At 39.5% G+C, this 17,814-nt stretch overlaps 1 long non-coding RNA gene across 1 annotated transcript; it reads right to left on the bottom strand.

Moving 5' to 3' along the window:
- Positions 1-12,237: 12,237 nt before the first annotated feature.
- On the bottom strand, positions 12,238-14,602 carry LOC116961645. The gene is made up of 3 exons (XR_004407077.2): positions 14,543-14,602; positions 13,761-13,893; positions 12,238-12,350 (listed from the first exon to the last, which is right to left on the bottom strand). It is a non-coding gene; the product is annotated as an uncharacterized LOC116961645 (long non-coding RNA).
- Positions 14,603-17,814: the final 3,212 nt, after the last annotated feature.

Raw genomic sequence — 17,814 nt, 5'->3', positions numbered from 1 at the left:
TGTATCTAATATTGCTGTTTTACTCAGACAAGGCTACACCAAAACCGAACAAGATGTTAAACTGAAAACTTAATATTAAGGATACTGCCTTGAGATTGAAGAGTCTACAGCTTTGGCTGTTTAAAACTGCTTTTAAAAATTTATGTTAGCTATTTAACAACTGTGTGTAGGACATGTGCTGTAGACTTTCTAAGGTTCATTGTTGTGCCACAGGGGCCTCTTTGTTCGTATTTTTAGATCTTCCAAATATTTGTTTACACATTTCCTGTGGAGAACATACCTTCTGTAACACTGCTTCTTCATCGGCCCACTCCCAATTTATTTTAGTATCCCTCAGCTGATGGGGGACAGATGGGTGAGGGTTGGGAGCAGAGGAATGCTGCCCTGCCTCTGACGGCCCTGGAAGCTATGCAGCTTGCCTCCCCCAGACAGCTCTCAAACGCCTTTTGGGAAAGGGGCCAACATGACTCTCTTGGTCACCAAAAACATTAGAGACTGACAAAAGACTTGAGGTGAATCGGCTTTCAGCCTTGAACAGCACGGCACAAGTCACTGAGAAGCTGTTGCTGAAGATTCCCATCCCAGAGAGGTTGTTTAAGATTGAGGGAACAGGCACACTTTAGTGTGATTATGCAACACTAATTGGAAAATCGGTGTGTAGTTTGTGCTGTTCATAAACTTTCCCTACAGTTCCCATCTTCACCTCGTCTGGGTATGGAATTTAAATTCAACCCTTGTCTCAGCAGACTGGGTATTACGGGTTGGATTAACACATTTTGGATTAACTCCTTGTAAAATTAATAGAGTCTGATCTGCACCAATGCCTCCGATGTTTTGCGCGTGCAACGCAAACCAGTTTGCACTACGGTCCCTTCTCTTTTCTGACCATGATGGTACAAAATCCATCTGTGCTGAGATATGCTCGTCTGCATCTCCTGATCCAAAAGGCTCATCCTTCCCAGTCTCGCAGGAGGTTGGAGCAGCCGTCGGAGAGTCCCCGCCGCGGAGCTGCCCTGACCACGTTGTGAGGATGCCACAGACAGGGCAGTGAGCAGAGGAGAGACCTCTGAAAGCTTTACTCAGGGCAGGCCATTTAGACGTGGGCCACTGAATTCCCTTAGTGCAAGAGAAGTCAGCACAAAGGGTAAGACTCTGACCCCACAGCTTTCCTTGGAAAATGTGGATGATCTCAAATGTGCTGTGCGTTTAGAAAACGATGAATTTTGATGTATGAATTCTTCTAAAGCACTGTTTGCAAACTCGGTTTCTATTCAGTGATTCATGCAATGTATTACGCTTACCAGGGAGTTTTTCACCTATTGCGTCTGTAACATATGACTGCCTTTCCAGCCAGAAGGATGGGATGACTCTCTAGGGAATAAATCCTACTATGAATACAGGCAGCTGTTAGTTCCCAGTATGCAGGCGCGCGTGTGGCGCCTGCCCCTGTTCCAGATCATGGCACCCACCCGTGACGGCCGTCAGTGTAAACCCAGGCTACAATTAGGCCAGGCCCGCTGGGACGGTCTCATGATCCTGAACTTTCAGACCCCTCAGTAATTCTGTTTAGGACTCAAACAAGCTCCTGGTTGGCTCCTCCCCTGTTTCTCCCGCATCCTCTGGAAAGCCGGCCAGCGGCAGCTGCTTCCCCTGCGATGGTGGCTTTGTCCCTCCACAAATGATTCGACCTGCCTGCTGTCTTCTCCCCCCGGCGTACAAGATTGCAGGGCTCAAACAGAAGGTCCTGCTGGCTCTCTGTGCAGTCCCACACGTCTTTCTGGCTCCCCCGGGACTGTGAGTGGAGTGAAAAATTCCCCAACTTTCCCTCGCAGCTTCTCCCTTCAGCGAGCGCGTGGAGGCGGCGGTGGGAGGACCTGGGGAGAGGAGGCTGCGAGGGGCGGCAGAGTGGAAAGCTGAAGGACTAACGGTGGCAGATCCTCTGCCATGTGTCGAGTGGGAAAGGAAATTTTGTAGGAAATGTTTTGTGGAGAACAGGAGGAAGTCACTTGGAAAGGGAGTAAAAATTTCAAAATCAGAAAAAAAAAAAGCAGAAGGAAAGATTTCCTTCCTCCCATCTTCTGTTGTTCCCATTGAGAAGAAAACACCTGAGGTGCTCCACACCACCAAACTGTAAACACGTTGGAAATCAAACATTTGCTGATACGTAGCTCCCACACTGATAAGACCGTTTCTTAGATCAAGAACACTACCTCAAAAGGTAAAATAGTGCACAAAACTTTTTACACTTGGTATTTCTAAATTTTTTTGTCAGAAAGCTGGGTTAATGTGCACATTTCACCAGTCTCAAGTACTCAAGATTGCTGATACAAAGCAGATAAACATAACAAAACAAAGCTTACATGAGTAATGATTGGCGATTCTTCCTGCTATTTCATCTGTTAATTTGTTCCTTCAATTTGCCTTATAGTTGTTGCTATTAACATCACTTCTGTTTTATTACTTGAATAATTTGTTATTCCCTAGACTAAGACTGCTTTGAAAATAAAAACTGAGCTTTGGTAAGTATAATATTAATTCCTTATTATTAACCAACTAAGATATTCTTTATTTGTCTGGAATACAAATGCATATTAATAATGCCCGTATACCTTTAGGAAATTACTATCATCACAATAAACCACTCCACTAAATATAATATTATGTTTCATGTTCACAGAATAAAACCTGGAGATAAGGTATAGATGTTTGATTATATTAACATTTTATGTAAAGTGTTTAGAGGCCATAATTTGTTGTATAAATGTTCCTGAATATTAATGAAGTGTTGAAGGCTGCAGAATTGACGAGTGACTCACATGAAACACTAAGGCAGAACTGAAATCCATGGGCAATTACTTTCCATAATTCTCTTTGATTTTCCAGGAGTAGACCTGCTCTCTCAGTGCACATGAAAAACTATTCACTAGGCAGCAATATCTCAAACTGAGGGGAACACGGGCTTTGAATACAAAACCACATAGGGTTTATAAATACTTTTATACGAAAATAAAAATACATAGTACATTTATAAAGCTGACAATACATATATTGATCATACAATTAAAAAGCTGATTCCAGTGTTCGTGACTGACGGGAATATACTGCAAAGCAGAATCATTTTGAAGCCTGACATCTGTCCCATGGCTCTGTGTGTCGGTCTGACCAGAAGCACTGTTCTAGAAATCCCATCACTGTATAAACCCCCACCCAGTGATCTGATGTCCTCTGAGAGTCTGTAATGGGAAAGATTAAGAGAGCGGGTCAGTAAATAATAAAGTTATTTTGACCGAGTTACTATAAATGATATTCTATCATACTAGGTTATTTCTGTTATGCAGCAACAGAAGGATGAAGCAGCCCAAAATTTGCTAGGCTTCTGTTAGGCTTTCCTTATTGTTCTTTGGCTGGGACAGGAAACAAAAAACTAGTAAGCTATCGTCTCAAATTGCGCAAGCAATTGCATTCTTTGAAAACCATTATCTGCATGAAATCTTTCATGACAGGAAATTACAAACAGAAGAAATTCCTTCACAATGAGAGAAAAGCCCAGACTCTTTTCAGTGCTTGTTTTGAAATACAAAAGGTGCCGCAAAAATTGATTCAGTGGTCACTGTGATTCCAGATACCTGTCCTGACAGTAGACTGATTCCTTTAGAAAGAGACTAAGGGCATTAAGTAAGGAAAAAGGGAATTGTCTGAAGTCCTAGCAGTTAAATTTTCTATCAGACCATCTTTAATTTCTCATGACTGATCACTAAAGAGAAATACACAGAAAACAGAACAGGTGATCGTACATGTATTTCTAGTTCAGGCTTAAAAGCAGTGTTGTGAAACAGTGAGAAAAGATGCCTGACCATTCACATGAGCATTTATGACTGTTTTGGAAACATTTGCCTAACAAACATAATGGAGTAGAAACTCTGGTTCACACTGACAGAGAGTACATGTCAAGCTACCAATGGATATTAACGTTGTGACTCACTGCAAATGATGTTAACTGGCAAAATAAAATTTAGGAAACATAATGGCCTAGATTCTAAAAGCTACTTTTTTTTTTTTTTTTTTTCCAGTGGACTTTTTAAAGCCATATGCTGAAATGATTCATCTATAGGCCAATGACTCATGCTGAGAGACTGATTTTTGTGAAGAGAGAAATACAGTAACTGGCATTTTACTATTTTGATAAGAGGCAGAACAGAAGCACCTGAGAGGAACGATACAGGAAGGAAATCACTGACTGTTTAAATGCTGTTTGTTGTTAATTGAACCAGACCGTGTTTCTGAACACTAACTGGCAGGATGGTACATATTCACATCTTTTTTCCCTTTTACCTTTCCTTGCAAAATTCACATTTCATGGTGCCAATTCTGGAATCTGCTGAAATGCACCAGTAACTCCTCATTTTATAAAAGGATTATATGTTAGATGAATATGCTATACTTAGTGAATTTACTGAAGGGCGAAAACCATACCAAAAAAATTACCAAAGCAATTGTCCATAGGTGTCTTTAGATGATCCCTCCCTCCCCAAAATATGTCATTTTCAGCTCTGCTCAAAATGAGTAGACAAGACTGAAGTGAGAGGATTGGCAAGGCGTTCAGATTGCTGCAGACAGTCAGAGGCTGTCTGACCTTCCTGAGCTCAAGTGGGATATCCCAGGAAACTCCACGTTTCTGAAGAAAAGGAGTTTGCCCATCTTCAGAGCTGGTTCACATCCTCATCTGCCATGTCACAAAGGCAGCTACAGCTACTCATATGATATATTTTTAAAATAATAGCAACAGAAAATAAGAACACCACCTATATAAAATATGTCATATATCTGCTTCATAACATTGCTGGGTTTTTTCAAAGTTGAAATATTCCTTGCTGTATCAAAGAAACTTACATATTTTAGGTCTTTTATTTAATCTGATTCTCTAAAAATGACAAAATGAGGAAGTCACCTCAGTTTGCATTTTTCCTTGGCATGCTACTTTTATGTAGGACTCCTGGACAACCTCACCTCCCTTCCTGTCTGTAATCATCTTGCTCTGCTCTTTCTGACCCTGTCTGCCAGAACCTGCTATTACCTTTTTTTAACAGCACTGCAGATTTCTAGTAGTCATAAATTACAGTCTTGGCATTTAGTTGTGGCTCCTTTGATTCATTTATGTCAATGGCACAATTTAGATCACCCCTTTTACCACCACAAGGGTTGTCTCAGTGTCCAAGGAAACAGCTTTTTGTTGGGCTAATTTCTTACCCCATTATCAAGCTAGAATAAAAATGAGAAAATTATGATTTTTCTGTGCCACCTTTTCTTTTTTCTGCGCCACCTTTTCTTTTTTTCTGCTGCCGCCCAGCATCTTTCATGCCTGTTACACTGTATAGCAGTTATTCTTAATCATTTATTCCGTTATAATTCAAAGTGTGTCAACAGGTTGCAGTGAAGGCGACTAAGCTAATTCTGAAGGAATGCATACCACCTGCTTGCTCAAATTCTGCTGGTGAGAAATGCCTCTTTCACACCTGTATTAATCATAATTTAGATATATGTGTTCTGCCCTCATGTATCAGCTAGAAGTATACCTTTCCATGGGTGTAATTAACTCAGTCTTGCCCATGCCGAAGCGCCCAGTGAGTATGTCAATCTATAAGTGACTGAGCTGACTAATTCTTGTCCCTTCATGATCCTCTGAATTGACACCAAGGCCAAAACAGAAGCTGATTTCAGTGCAAATAACAACATTTAATTGCTAGGAGTTCTTAAGTACTGAATGTATAAGTATCAGTTATATTTTTTGTTTTGTCTCATACAAACTTCCAGGAGAATATCGAATTAGAGGTTTGTACTCATTTTATGCATGGAGCCTTGTTTTGCATAAACACAAAGTTACCCCAATATCTGGGAGATAAGGCAGCAAATAAATAGAGCCCTGAACTTCTCATCCTTAGGTGATACGGTACACAAATATTTATGCTATTAGATATACTTTGTTATGACTGATCAAAAATGTTGGGAAAACTTTAAGTAGCGGGTGAAAAAGATAACTGTATTGAGATGGCTGTTGTCTTCTGTAGCTGGTGTCCACAGTCTATGCCTCTACTGTTCCCTGATTAAGGCTTAAATAAAACGTCCCATTCAGCCCAGCAGTAAGGGGGCAAACACGTCTGATTGTGATGAACGTCCACTCAGTCAGCATGGGAAAACTTGAGAAAATTGTTCTACTGAAAAAAAAAGATTTTCAGTAAAGTAATTAAAGCCTTGTAATTTATTCAAGGGTTCAAAAATACAGGAGGTGTTTCTGAGAAAGGAAAGCATGAGTGGATGTCAGAATGACATAGCTCGCCTCTCTGGCTCTGCTGCCTTCCGGGCTGCAGAGAAATGCAGCAGATTTTTTTTAACAGTAGCAACTTTGTACTGAGATGCTGGCACATCAGTGGAGACACACAGGTACAAAGGCACTTTTTGTCCCACCTTCTCTGTACATGAAGCAAGGCTAAAGTGGTTATTTAATTTGCATATTTAGGAAATGATTGTGTCCTTATACAACTACAAATATTTCATTTATGTACAAGAAGGTCTTTATTTTCACATCCAGAGAAAAATTCCTGTGGGACAGTAATTCCACAGACTCTGGAATATTGTTAACAGGGTTAAGCACGAGTAAGAAGGCTTGCTTATTTCTTTAAGCTGTTAAATTAGATGGACACATATCACATAATATATATCAAGTAATATAATTTGAAGAAAAAAAGGAAAACTGGACAAGGGGCAATACATTCGCTACACAATTTTATTTCAGAAAGGCTTCCCAAGCTGAAGGAAAACATGGAAATAAAGCAAAAATTTAAGTACAGCTGTACTCATTTATTTAAACAGGCACATCATTTTGTAATTATACTTTGGGTCATAATTACTGGTTTTAATATGATATCTTGTCTATCATTCAGAGAATTATGTATCAAATATTATGACCACATACATGTCACATAGCAAATATCACTCAAATTCTCTGTTTTGCAAAGATGGAACAAAACAGAACTAGAACTGTGACAGAGATAGATAGATAGATAGATAGATAGATAGATAGATAGATAGATAGATAGATAGATAGATAGATAGATAGATAGATGATAGATAGATAGATAGATAGATAGATAGATAGATAAGAGATAGATAGATAGATAGATAGATAGATAGATAGATAGATAGATAGATGATAGATAGATAGATAGATAGATAGATAGATAGATAGATAGATAGATAGATAGATAAATAGATAGATGATAGATGATCTATAGATAGATAGATAAATAGATAGATGATAGATGATCTATAGATAGATAGATAAATAGATAGATGATAGATAGATGATAGATAGATAGATAGATAGATAGATAGATAGATAGATAGATAGATAGATAGATAGATAAATAGATGATAGATAGATAAATAAATAAATAGATAGATAAATAGATTGATAAATAGATACATACATACATACATGCCTACCTACATACATGCATACATGCCTACTTACGTAGTACTTGAGATCTATCAAGCAACACAAGCTTTCTAAAAAAAGCCACACACTTAACTTCCTTTGCTAAGATGTCATTGCTTTGTAGATCATATAGCTGGGGAAAAAAGAGCAGGGAGACCTATGTAATTCTGATGGTGCATCCATGGACTTATGCAAATAAACGTAGAGCTGGGCCAATTTGCAATTTGTTGTTTCTGGAGCCAGAAGGACCCACTTGGTCACCCGCCAAGTAAGGATTCGGCTAGTTCCTAACCCATGGGGGACAAAGGAGTGCTCTGGAGGGCCCTGCATGGTCAGTGGGGCAGGACAAGGATGTGCAGGCATCAACTCAGGTGAGGATGAACAATTTTTCCCCCGAGCTGCAGCAAGCAGACCACCATGCAGCAAAGCCATCGCTCGAGGCCAGGCTAGAGTCGAGAAGTTCCATACAGCAGCTGTGGTGGCTTGAGCCTTGAGAATACCCCTGTGTCCTCTAGACCATTTGGGGATCTTTGAGTGGAGAGTGTAGGTGGTAACCCAGAGGTATAAACTGGACTCTGGAGTTTACCTGGGGTTTGGCTACGAGTTGAATTTTTGGACACAATTTTGCCCTGCCACATCAATGCCATAGGGAGTATTTCCGTCATTCCTTTGGCTATAGGCAGAGCTGGTGTGGTTAGGTCCAGTAAACTACTGAAGTTTCATGCTGAGTGTTTGTTCTTCCCTGTTTTTCTGTGTTTGTTTCCTTGGATTGCTAGCCCTCTCATGGCATGAATCAGAAAAACGTTGAATTTACTGAGAGTTTAGCATTTGCTTAACGTCAGGCCCATCAGACCAGTTCGGTCTGACAGCAAGCTCTGAGCAGAGCCCCGGTGGCTATGTCAAAGAGGAGTCAATGCCGCCATGGTGTGAATCACAGAATTTTTTATTTCTACTTTCTGCCACACTGAGGCCCACAAAGAATTTAATTCTGCAGTGCTTTTATGATAGAGTTCACTGCACGTCTTTCGCTGGAACCAGAACCTGTATTCATGGTTAGAGAACTAAATCTGTATTTTCAAATGTACTTAGTTCAAAGAGTATGTTCATGAATAAAAAAAAAAAAAAAAAAATCTGGCTGTTTGCTATTGCATTCCAATACAGAGTGTAAGCAAATAGACAAATTAAAGTGAATTGGAGCTTTCAGTCCCTTCTCCAGTACAGCTATCCCTGGTGAATTTAACTGAATAAATGAATAAACCTCTTCTTTTAAATGAATGTTGGAAAAGAGAATTTTTTTAAAATAGTACCAGTGACCGACCGTAGTTCTCCTCTATTCAGAAGTAGTCCCTAATGAACTCTGAGTCTATAAATGGGCCTCTATGTGTTTCAAAAAGGACTCTTTAAAACAATAAGGAATTCACACAGTTCTATGAGGTCTAACCATAAATACACAGAAAAATATATGGGATGGGTTTTCATTCACTCTGTTGCTCTTTTACATCCTTCCAACATTTAACAGTGCTTGGGGAACTTGGTCCATTATAGGTGGAGGTGTATAGACCCTCTTACTTAGATTGTTACAAAGGGACTTCAGTGTAATAATGAAACAAAAAAAGATTAACCACACGACAGAGGCGCAGTGTGTTTCGGAGTTGTAGGTGTTGTGGCAGATCTTCAGTTAGGACGCCCAGACAAGTGCTGATGACAAACTGTGTATTCTGAAGCTGCTGCACTCCCACAAAGGGACCTTTGTTTGGCCCCGTGGGTGTAAGCAAGCCCTCCTGCCAGCACACTGCCATCACTGAGCCCACGTTTCCAGCGAACGCTAACCCACCCTCACGCAGAGCGAGAAGTCAGAAGACCTCACACCAAGAGTGCACAGAGAGCAGCTGCATGCAAAACTCGGAAGAGGGAGTTCGCTGGAGCCCCGCGGTCCATTATCTGAGAAAAATAATGTGAATCTGCCTGCACGCTCATGAAGCAACGCTCCGGAGGCAATTCTGCAGCAAGTGAATGCCGTGCTCTGCCTGGCTGCGCTTAGGAGACTGAGTCTGTTTCTTCCAAGTCTCACTTACAGATGGCATGGTCTTATTCAGATTGGTATCAGAAAAAAAAAAAAGAAAAAAAAACCAACAACAAAAAAAAAAGAAAAAGAAAAAAAAAAAACAAAAACCAAACAAACAAACAAAAAACAAACAAAAAAAAAAAAAAAAACAAAACAAAAAAAACCAAAAAAAAAAAAAAACCAAAACACCCAACATTTACAAAAACCAGGAGGCTAAAGGGGAATTTCTTGCTAAAGAACATCACGCTGGATGTCACGCAAATGGGTATTTTCAGGTGGTTTGATTTTCAGAAGGTTTGGGCGTATGTCAGTTTCTATACAGGGGACTGCAGTGTATTCTGCTCTTTGAAAACCAGAAAACACACATATATGTATGTATATATATATATATATATACACATCCTTATATATCTACACAGGCATACACACTCGGGAGCCTAATGCCATGCTTCCAGGTGCAAATATTTTGACTCGTGTCTTTTGTATTCGCATATCCCATGACATGTATCTACATAACACACACACGCTAAACAAACATACGGTACTGCTAGCAGCCCAAAGGTGTTATTTCCCACATAATCGACACTATTTGCCACGCTGTACAGGACGCCTGCCCTAAACCCCGTGGCTGCTTTGTACCTCTGTCGCCGTGAATCTATCTCCCAGGGCTGAGGACGGGCACCCCGCCACCCCACCAGATGGGTCTGACAGCGAGGAGCCCGTGTCTGTGCATCCAGTGCGGGTGGGACCGCTGGGATCCTTTGCCGGGGAGATCTAAACAGCTGTCTGTTTTGGCTGTACCTCCTCCGAGGAGAAGGACGTAGGCTTACATCACGCGAGGTCTACGCAAGTGCAAGAGATTGGAGGGTGAGCCTCACATGTGTAGCGAAAAATCCATTCCAATATCCATGAATCAAAGGCATCCGCCGAGAAGAAGTGAGGCAGCACTCCACACCCCTCTGCCTCCCCTCAGAAAGACCAAGCAGGACTCGTCACGACAAGTTAATTTGACTGAACACGTCGGCAAGGGTGCAGAAACCTGTTGCACAGGCTTTCTTCCTATCCCAGAGGCACATAATATTTGGTAAAACAAAGGCCTAACTCTCAAACACGGTGCAGACACTGCTCTTCTACACGGTATAAAAATCTGCTGAATAAAGGAACAAGTCCTTTCAGTACAAAGAACATGAAGTTAGCTTGTCTCTTTTAAAACGTCCTGCGAACAATTAGGTATTTGCATGAGTAGAAGTTAAAATACTGCTCTGGAAAATTATCCCCTTATACAATTTGCATCCTCAGGTCAAGCCTGTGTTTGTATAGAGCCAAAGAGAAACACTGTACAAGCTGTATTTATTCACTGCTCTGAAAGGTTGAAGCACAATCTCTGTCATTTTCTTCATTGTCATGCATTTTATTCATACCCATACCCAGAAAAATCTACGTAAAAATAAAGTCTGCCATCTAAAAATAATATCTAAACATCTAAAAATAGTTACTTCAACTATTGTTTTGGACTATTTTTTCATTAAAATTTAGACAGAGATCAGAGATTTAGCACAGTATATGGAGTAACCAGTGCAATTAGATTATGGAAAAACATATTTCAATATAACATACACATTTTTAAAAATTCTTAGCTGTTCAGAAAACCCACTGAACAGTACGAAGGAAAAATTTCATACAGGAAAGAAAAAAAATAATGGGAATGCATAGCCATAGAAAGGTTAATAAGATACATAAGGAAAGTGATAAAAGTCTTTCCTATACACAAGCTTAAGTGCCAGGTAGAGCGAGGGAGATAGGAAGCACAAAGAAAGTTGGTAGAAGGTGCTGTTTTAGAAATATCTATCGGGTATTCTTGTAAATTAAAAAGCTTCCTGTCCTTACAGGCAGTAAAGGAAATTTTGTAACCAGGTGGCTTAGGATGGGTGTTTTACTGTACCCCCCACAGTGACCACCCAATACGGATGATACTTTCAAGGAGCATCTTCCACCATGAGTGCATCAGCAATGAAGCTCTTCTGCTCCCTCCTCCTCCCATGACAAGGGCTTAGGCTTTTAGGACTGATATATTAATTCGTAAGTACACTTAGAAATAAATTAAAAAAAAATAATAAAATAAAAGAAAGTTAAGTTCTAAACCAGCTGTAGCCACCTTCTTGAAAATGGCAGTTTGTTACACTGGCAGCATAGGAAACCGAGGAGGAGTAAGCCAGCTTCCTTCCTGCTCCAGACTTTTCAGAAGCTTTTATTGTGTTTTGCTTATTGCATTAACCCTTGAGAACAGGGAAAAGAGGGGTGTTTTTGGAATGTGCTCAGCATTAAAGAACTCAGACACAGCGCAAACATGTGGCACCAACAGATTCGGACTTGTGCTTGGCCTGAGGGTGTAAGAAGAGGGCAAAGGTGACGTGGTGGAACTTTATGCCTTCTTATTCGGTGTACTGATGTAGCCACCAACACAAGCTCCCCGCTGCCTCGAGGGCTGTTCTGGCACCTGAGGAGAGCGGAGATGTTTATACACTGCAGACGGTCTTTGGTTTGGGTTTTTTTTTTTTTTTTTTTTTTTTGCATCGTTGCCTCCCGCACTGCGAGGTCTGGAGCTGCCACGGGCGTCCTGCCGGCCCACGTGCTCCTTGCAGAGGACGTTTTCTCAGGAGGAGAGTTGATCCTCATGGATTCGCACCCGCAGCTTCATCAGGGCAGCGCAGTCACAAGTGTGCGTACGCATATATCGCCTCTTTTTACGTGCACCTTTTAGACTCTGAAACGTACTTCATAACTTTTTGACGCCTGAAAAACACAGTCATTTTAGTTCTCAAAGTTTTTTAAAACCCCTAAGTTCAGGAACATACTGTATTATTATCCAGATGATATCAATACATTAATATCCTGCCTTCTGCCATCTCAGATATTTTTTATTTGGTCTTTGGAGCCGTTTTATTATAAACTCGATTCATCAAATAAAAAGCGATCCTCTCCATGTACCCTTCAAAATTCCTAGTGTGCTTTTAAAAAAAGGAAAAGCACAATCTTAACAGCATTGCATTTTAAAATATATTACATCCTTATTTGCAATTACAGAACCTGCTGCCTATTATAGACCTTGTAGATAAGTAAAAATAATTTGAAATGTTAATGTTTAACCATGTATTGTCACTTAAATTGTAATTTAATGGTTACACTGGGAGAGGCAAATGAGGATATATTTCCAATCAGAATAAATCACATAAGCTAAGTGATTGTACTGTTTAGAGAGTCAGATAAATCGCTTTTCTCTTGTACATGGACATGTCCTCCAGATTACAAAGTAGACATATTAAGAACAAGCTAGAGGTGTAATTTTTTTATGTTTGATTTAACCCTGTGTACCCCATTCCTAGAATACCTTGCATTATTCAGTAAACTCTACTTTAAGGGACTGCTCTTTAAAATGGAAAAAAAAAAAGAAAACCAAAAAAAACAGGTTGTTAAAAATTTCTCAGTGAGTCCAGTGCATTATTTCCAGCAATAAGAACCTCACTGGTAACAGGCAGTATTGGACTTTCACAGGCATCAAGATAATCTGGTTTAAGGGATGGGCAATTTGGCAAGCTGTGAAATAAAGAAGAAAAAAGTGAAAAAAAAAAAAAAAAAAAAAAAGAAAGGTTGCAGCTCCTTGATGCCATTGTCCAGAATCTTTGTTTCAATGCCTGTGTATATCTATAGCCAAATAAGCTCTTTCCTGTGGGTATGTATTTTTAATAGGCTGCACGTTGCACAAGTAATAGGTTGCACAGTGCACAAGTAAATGCTCTCATAGGTAGCTGGATTGCAGAGGAAGCCCCGAAATGTAACCAGTATTAGACCTCAATCCTGGGTGCACTGGCACCTTCCCTCTCCCCAGTCCTAGGGATATGCTTGGGGAACTCTGCAAACCAGATTAGAACAGCTCCTAGGATTGTTTGTTTCTTTTGGGAAATAAAATCAGACTCCATCTCGGGAACTGATTCTAAAAAACCCTACATTTTGAAGGCAGTCTTTCTTATGTTTGCGAATCTGATTTTTTTTTTTTTTTCTCTTTATAATTTATTCTCTTCATAAGAGAAAAAAGTCTCAGAAACTGGGAAGTGAGTGATATCACATGGTTTTCTCAATAAAAGCATTGAATATTCTAACCATCAGTTAATGAAAATAAGAATAGTGTGTGCATTTCATGTTTACCAGAGCTTCAAAAAGCTTAATAGATTTTCTAGCCAAAAACTAGTTCTTCTTTGTGTTCAGGGGATCAGTGAAAACACATCTTCACCATTCTGCTCAGCAGTAAGAGAAACCTTTATTTTCAGATGACACTCTGCTATAGAAAAGAAAGAGAGGAAGGAGGCTGGAGTTAGAAGAAAAGTGAACATTACAACTTAGAAGAGAATTAGTAAAAACACAAAAATATTTATTTTCCTGTTTTATTTTGAAAATTTCCCATATGTTCCTATTAACAAAAGGCAAAACCACTAATTGAACTTGTTCGTCATTTTTATCCTGCTACTCATTTTATCATCTCCAGTTGCCATTTCTCTGACAAGACATTGCACGTCAATTAAGAATGGTAGTAATTTCTGATGGAGTGGGATAATTTGTAACAGGAGCAAAATTTTAAATACCACGCTAGGAGTATCAAAACTCATAAGGTACCAGATGCTCATCAGTAGGCTCCCTGTGTAGTAAAGCAGGATCTCATTATAAAATCAGGAAGTATGTAAATATTCCCGAAATGGTGAAAAATTTAATAAAGATAGCTCATCAACAGACTGATAGGAGTGGGAGTAATGTTATGCAAATTCAGCTCACAGTTCTTCTACATCAAAGGAACTATCAAAGCCAAATCAGAGAGGAAGGAACCATTACCATCTGCAATTCAGATCATTACTTGTGGTCCCATCATTAAACTTAGGAAACATTGGAGCGTCCTACTGTTAATTCTTAACAAAAAGTGAAGAAGCACCACTCACCCTGTTACGTATTTTGCCTCCCATGCCAGAAGTTATTGAGAGCAGAGGACACTAAAAGCTTCTTAAGGCTGATGTGTAACTTTTTCAATGGCAAGACTATCCCCTTCTGGCACTGTAAAGGAAAACGGACACAGGCAGTTCATTCTTCTTTCTCCTTTTCACTTGCCAGGTAAGAACAGATAATGCTTATAGTTCCTTTTAAGCTCATGTCTAAGCATGGCAGCATCTGCCCAGCCAAGTCCTCTGCCGTGAACTCCAGCTGTCAGGAGTTCTATCACACAGCAGGATCCTCCTGCAAGCTCTGAACTTGTAGAAAACAAGGGATTAGCCCACATCACGTCCCTGCCCTGCCTGACAGGCAGGACAGTGTAAGTATCCTATGCCTCGTAAAGCGCCTCGGGCAGATTAACTGGGGAAAGACAGGAACCTGGGGAAGGGGGGGAAACTAATAGTTGCTCAAGTCTGCACAATTAGGGGCTTAACACTAGCTTTCAAGTTTTGCCTCCCCGCATTTTATTTCTGGAAGTGCATTGCTGGGCGTCACAGAGACTGTAGTAAGACAGGTATTTGTTCTGGAAGGGTCCTTCCCATGTAGTGTCAGTTGGGGGGGTTGAGAGAAAGCACTTCTTTGCTACAAGAGGAACGTGGACTTGCCTGTTTCCATTTGACAGTGAGAGGGCCTGAGTTCCCCCCTGTTGCCATCAACTGCTTAGTGGTATCACACCCACATGGGACTAACGTAAAGACGTCTTCATTCTGTATTCTTAAGCTAACAGTGCCTCTCTTCTGACCATGAAAGAAAGCACTGATTTACGTGTTACGGGGGAAGGTCTCAACGTTGTCAATAAAAAGTAGCTAAAAGTGCAAGATGCATCTCTGGGATCTTTTGTTAACTGGTAGAAATTGCCTCTGCCTGGAACTTTTATGTGTCCATTTGATCTATACCTTATCAAATGTCATCTAGCTCTACTATGATTCAGATATCATTAATTAAAAACTCATCAACGACTAGATTCTGACAGCTGCTAACTCAGCAATGAAAAACCTGTTCAAATATTAATAGTAATCAGTGGGCAAGATCACCTCTTCATAAGGTGCTCTTGTGAGCTAAAGAAGAGGCAGCAAGGGGAGGAAATTTGCACACCTATGTTGGTACTTCAGGACAGATTCTTTTTGGATCTCTTTAGACATCTTTTTTTGGCCTCCTCTCAAATATGGCAGCTCACTAGGGAAACTCCAAGGTGTCTGTGAAACCACCGTGATGGCTCCCAATCCATTGTCTCCCCAGTGCCCCAAAAGTGGACAACTCCTAGACCCTTCCTCAGCCTCTCTTCTCTACTGATGACAAGAGTCCATGCAGATTAGTGGCTCACAAATTGTAGCAAGAAGATCAAAAGGCATCAGAAGATAGCCTGGAAAAAATAAGTAGAATAATAAAAAAAAATCTGAACAGACTATGCATGGATTCCCAGGCAAGCATCCAAGAAAATGGGATGAAAAATGAAGTACTAAAATGACATATGAAGTTTAAATTAATTTAACGTGGTTGTAAGTGAAGACCAGTACAATATCTTCATAAGCTTGTCCATGGATTTAAAAAAACAAAACCAAAAGATGATTCTTCACTTTACAGAGGTTGAAGAGCCCTGGGCTGCAGGACATAGATACACAACCCACAGAGACGGATTTTTGGCTGGGAAGTGTGCATCCAGCTTACAAGGTTTCTTCCTTTGTAGGATTTAGGCAAGAGGGTCTTGTAGCACGTGTACAATTGATGGAAAACAGCTCCTCCCCAATTACTCAACAGTTAAGACAGAAAAAAAAACAGCACAGCTCACTGTGAAACAGATCTAGAAGTGCATTAAAATTAGCAACGGACTTTGAAAGCACCTAAATGTAAGCTATCTGGAATTACCTATAGTGAAAACTTGGTGTTTCAAAGCTTCATTTTAAGCTCTTGTAAGGGTCTCATTGATTCTCATAAGGAATCCAGAGTCTTGCTTTTTTTTTTTTTTTTTTTTTTTTTTTTTTTTAACAGAGGAATGCATCGACAATGGTCTACTGAAATATCGATTTATTTAAAATTAATGAAAATACATATAGCCATATACTGGTTCTCAGGTATGGCTAGCTTTCTAAAGCTAGCTGATCCAAATAATCGTGTAACAGAGAAAGATTCTGTCTATGCTGGAATATTTGACTGTTTCTATAGAAACAGTTATATCACTGTACATTTTATAGTGATATTGTTAAATCAATATGCAGCCATTAAAAAGGCATCAATCTTTGCATGGCTATGATCATTCTAGATTAAAAGAAGCCTTTTCACTGTAGTTAAAACTCCTTCCAAAGCAGCGTAGTATAAAGTGAAGAAAATATTCTGTTTTTACAAAAGGAAACATGCTGGTGCAAAAATTACTGTATAAATTGATGTGTTAGCACATGCAGTATTATTTGTTATGTGAAAAAAATTCTCTAGATAAATTCCATTGTAGGAGAAAAGAAGCAAGTCACAGAGTAAATGGCAATTAGAAAGAAGGTAAACTGAGGAAGAGAAAGAATAAGAGGAGTCACTGTTCAGCTTCTGCTGTGCTCTTATGTGATTTGAATGAGCAAAGATGCTATACTAAGACCACCATTATCTGCTCAATTTATTAGTGATTTGAAAGAGAGAGACTAGTAAAATGTAAATGTTCATAAATTATTTAATTAGTTCATGTGCAGGGGGGGTCTAAACACTTTAATGATGCATTTAATTCTGTAAAATTATAGGTCTGGAAGGTACCTTAAGAGGCCATCCAATTTAGAACACCCTCCCAAGACAGGGAGAAGTAAATATGTTTCACTGCTCATGCTGATTTGTTCAACCTTTCCCCAAACTTTGTATGTTTATGGAAGTACAGATTTATGTCTATGTCCAATCAAATTAGTTCTGTTTTTTAATCTTATATGTTTTTAAGATTTATTAATTTGTTGGTATTATCATATCAGAACAAAAAAAAAAAGTGAAAATGTAATAAATCACCATTTTTGTGCAAGTATAAGATAAGGATATTATAAAAGTGCAACAAATGTATTTGTTACATGAACTTTTTAGATGGATTGACCACAACTCACAGTTTAGGCTAAAGTACTGATTTATATAATACTAATACTAGAACTTGCAATACTATTGCATAAATACGTAGGAAACCCTCAGCTTGAGATGAACTACGAAACATGTTCAGCTTTTAGTACAGTCTGATACAGAAGATAAAGGAGCAAGGGTCCAG

This window comes from Tyto alba, unplaced genomic scaffold (assembly GCF_018691265.1).
Source record: "Tyto alba isolate M040663 unplaced genomic scaffold, T.alba_DEE_v4.0 Super-Scaffold_48, whole genome shotgun sequence".
Classification (NCBI taxonomy): Eukaryota; Metazoa; Chordata; class Aves; order Strigiformes; family Tytonidae; genus Tyto; species Tyto alba.
This window is presented reverse-complemented; position numbering and strand designations above follow the sequence as displayed.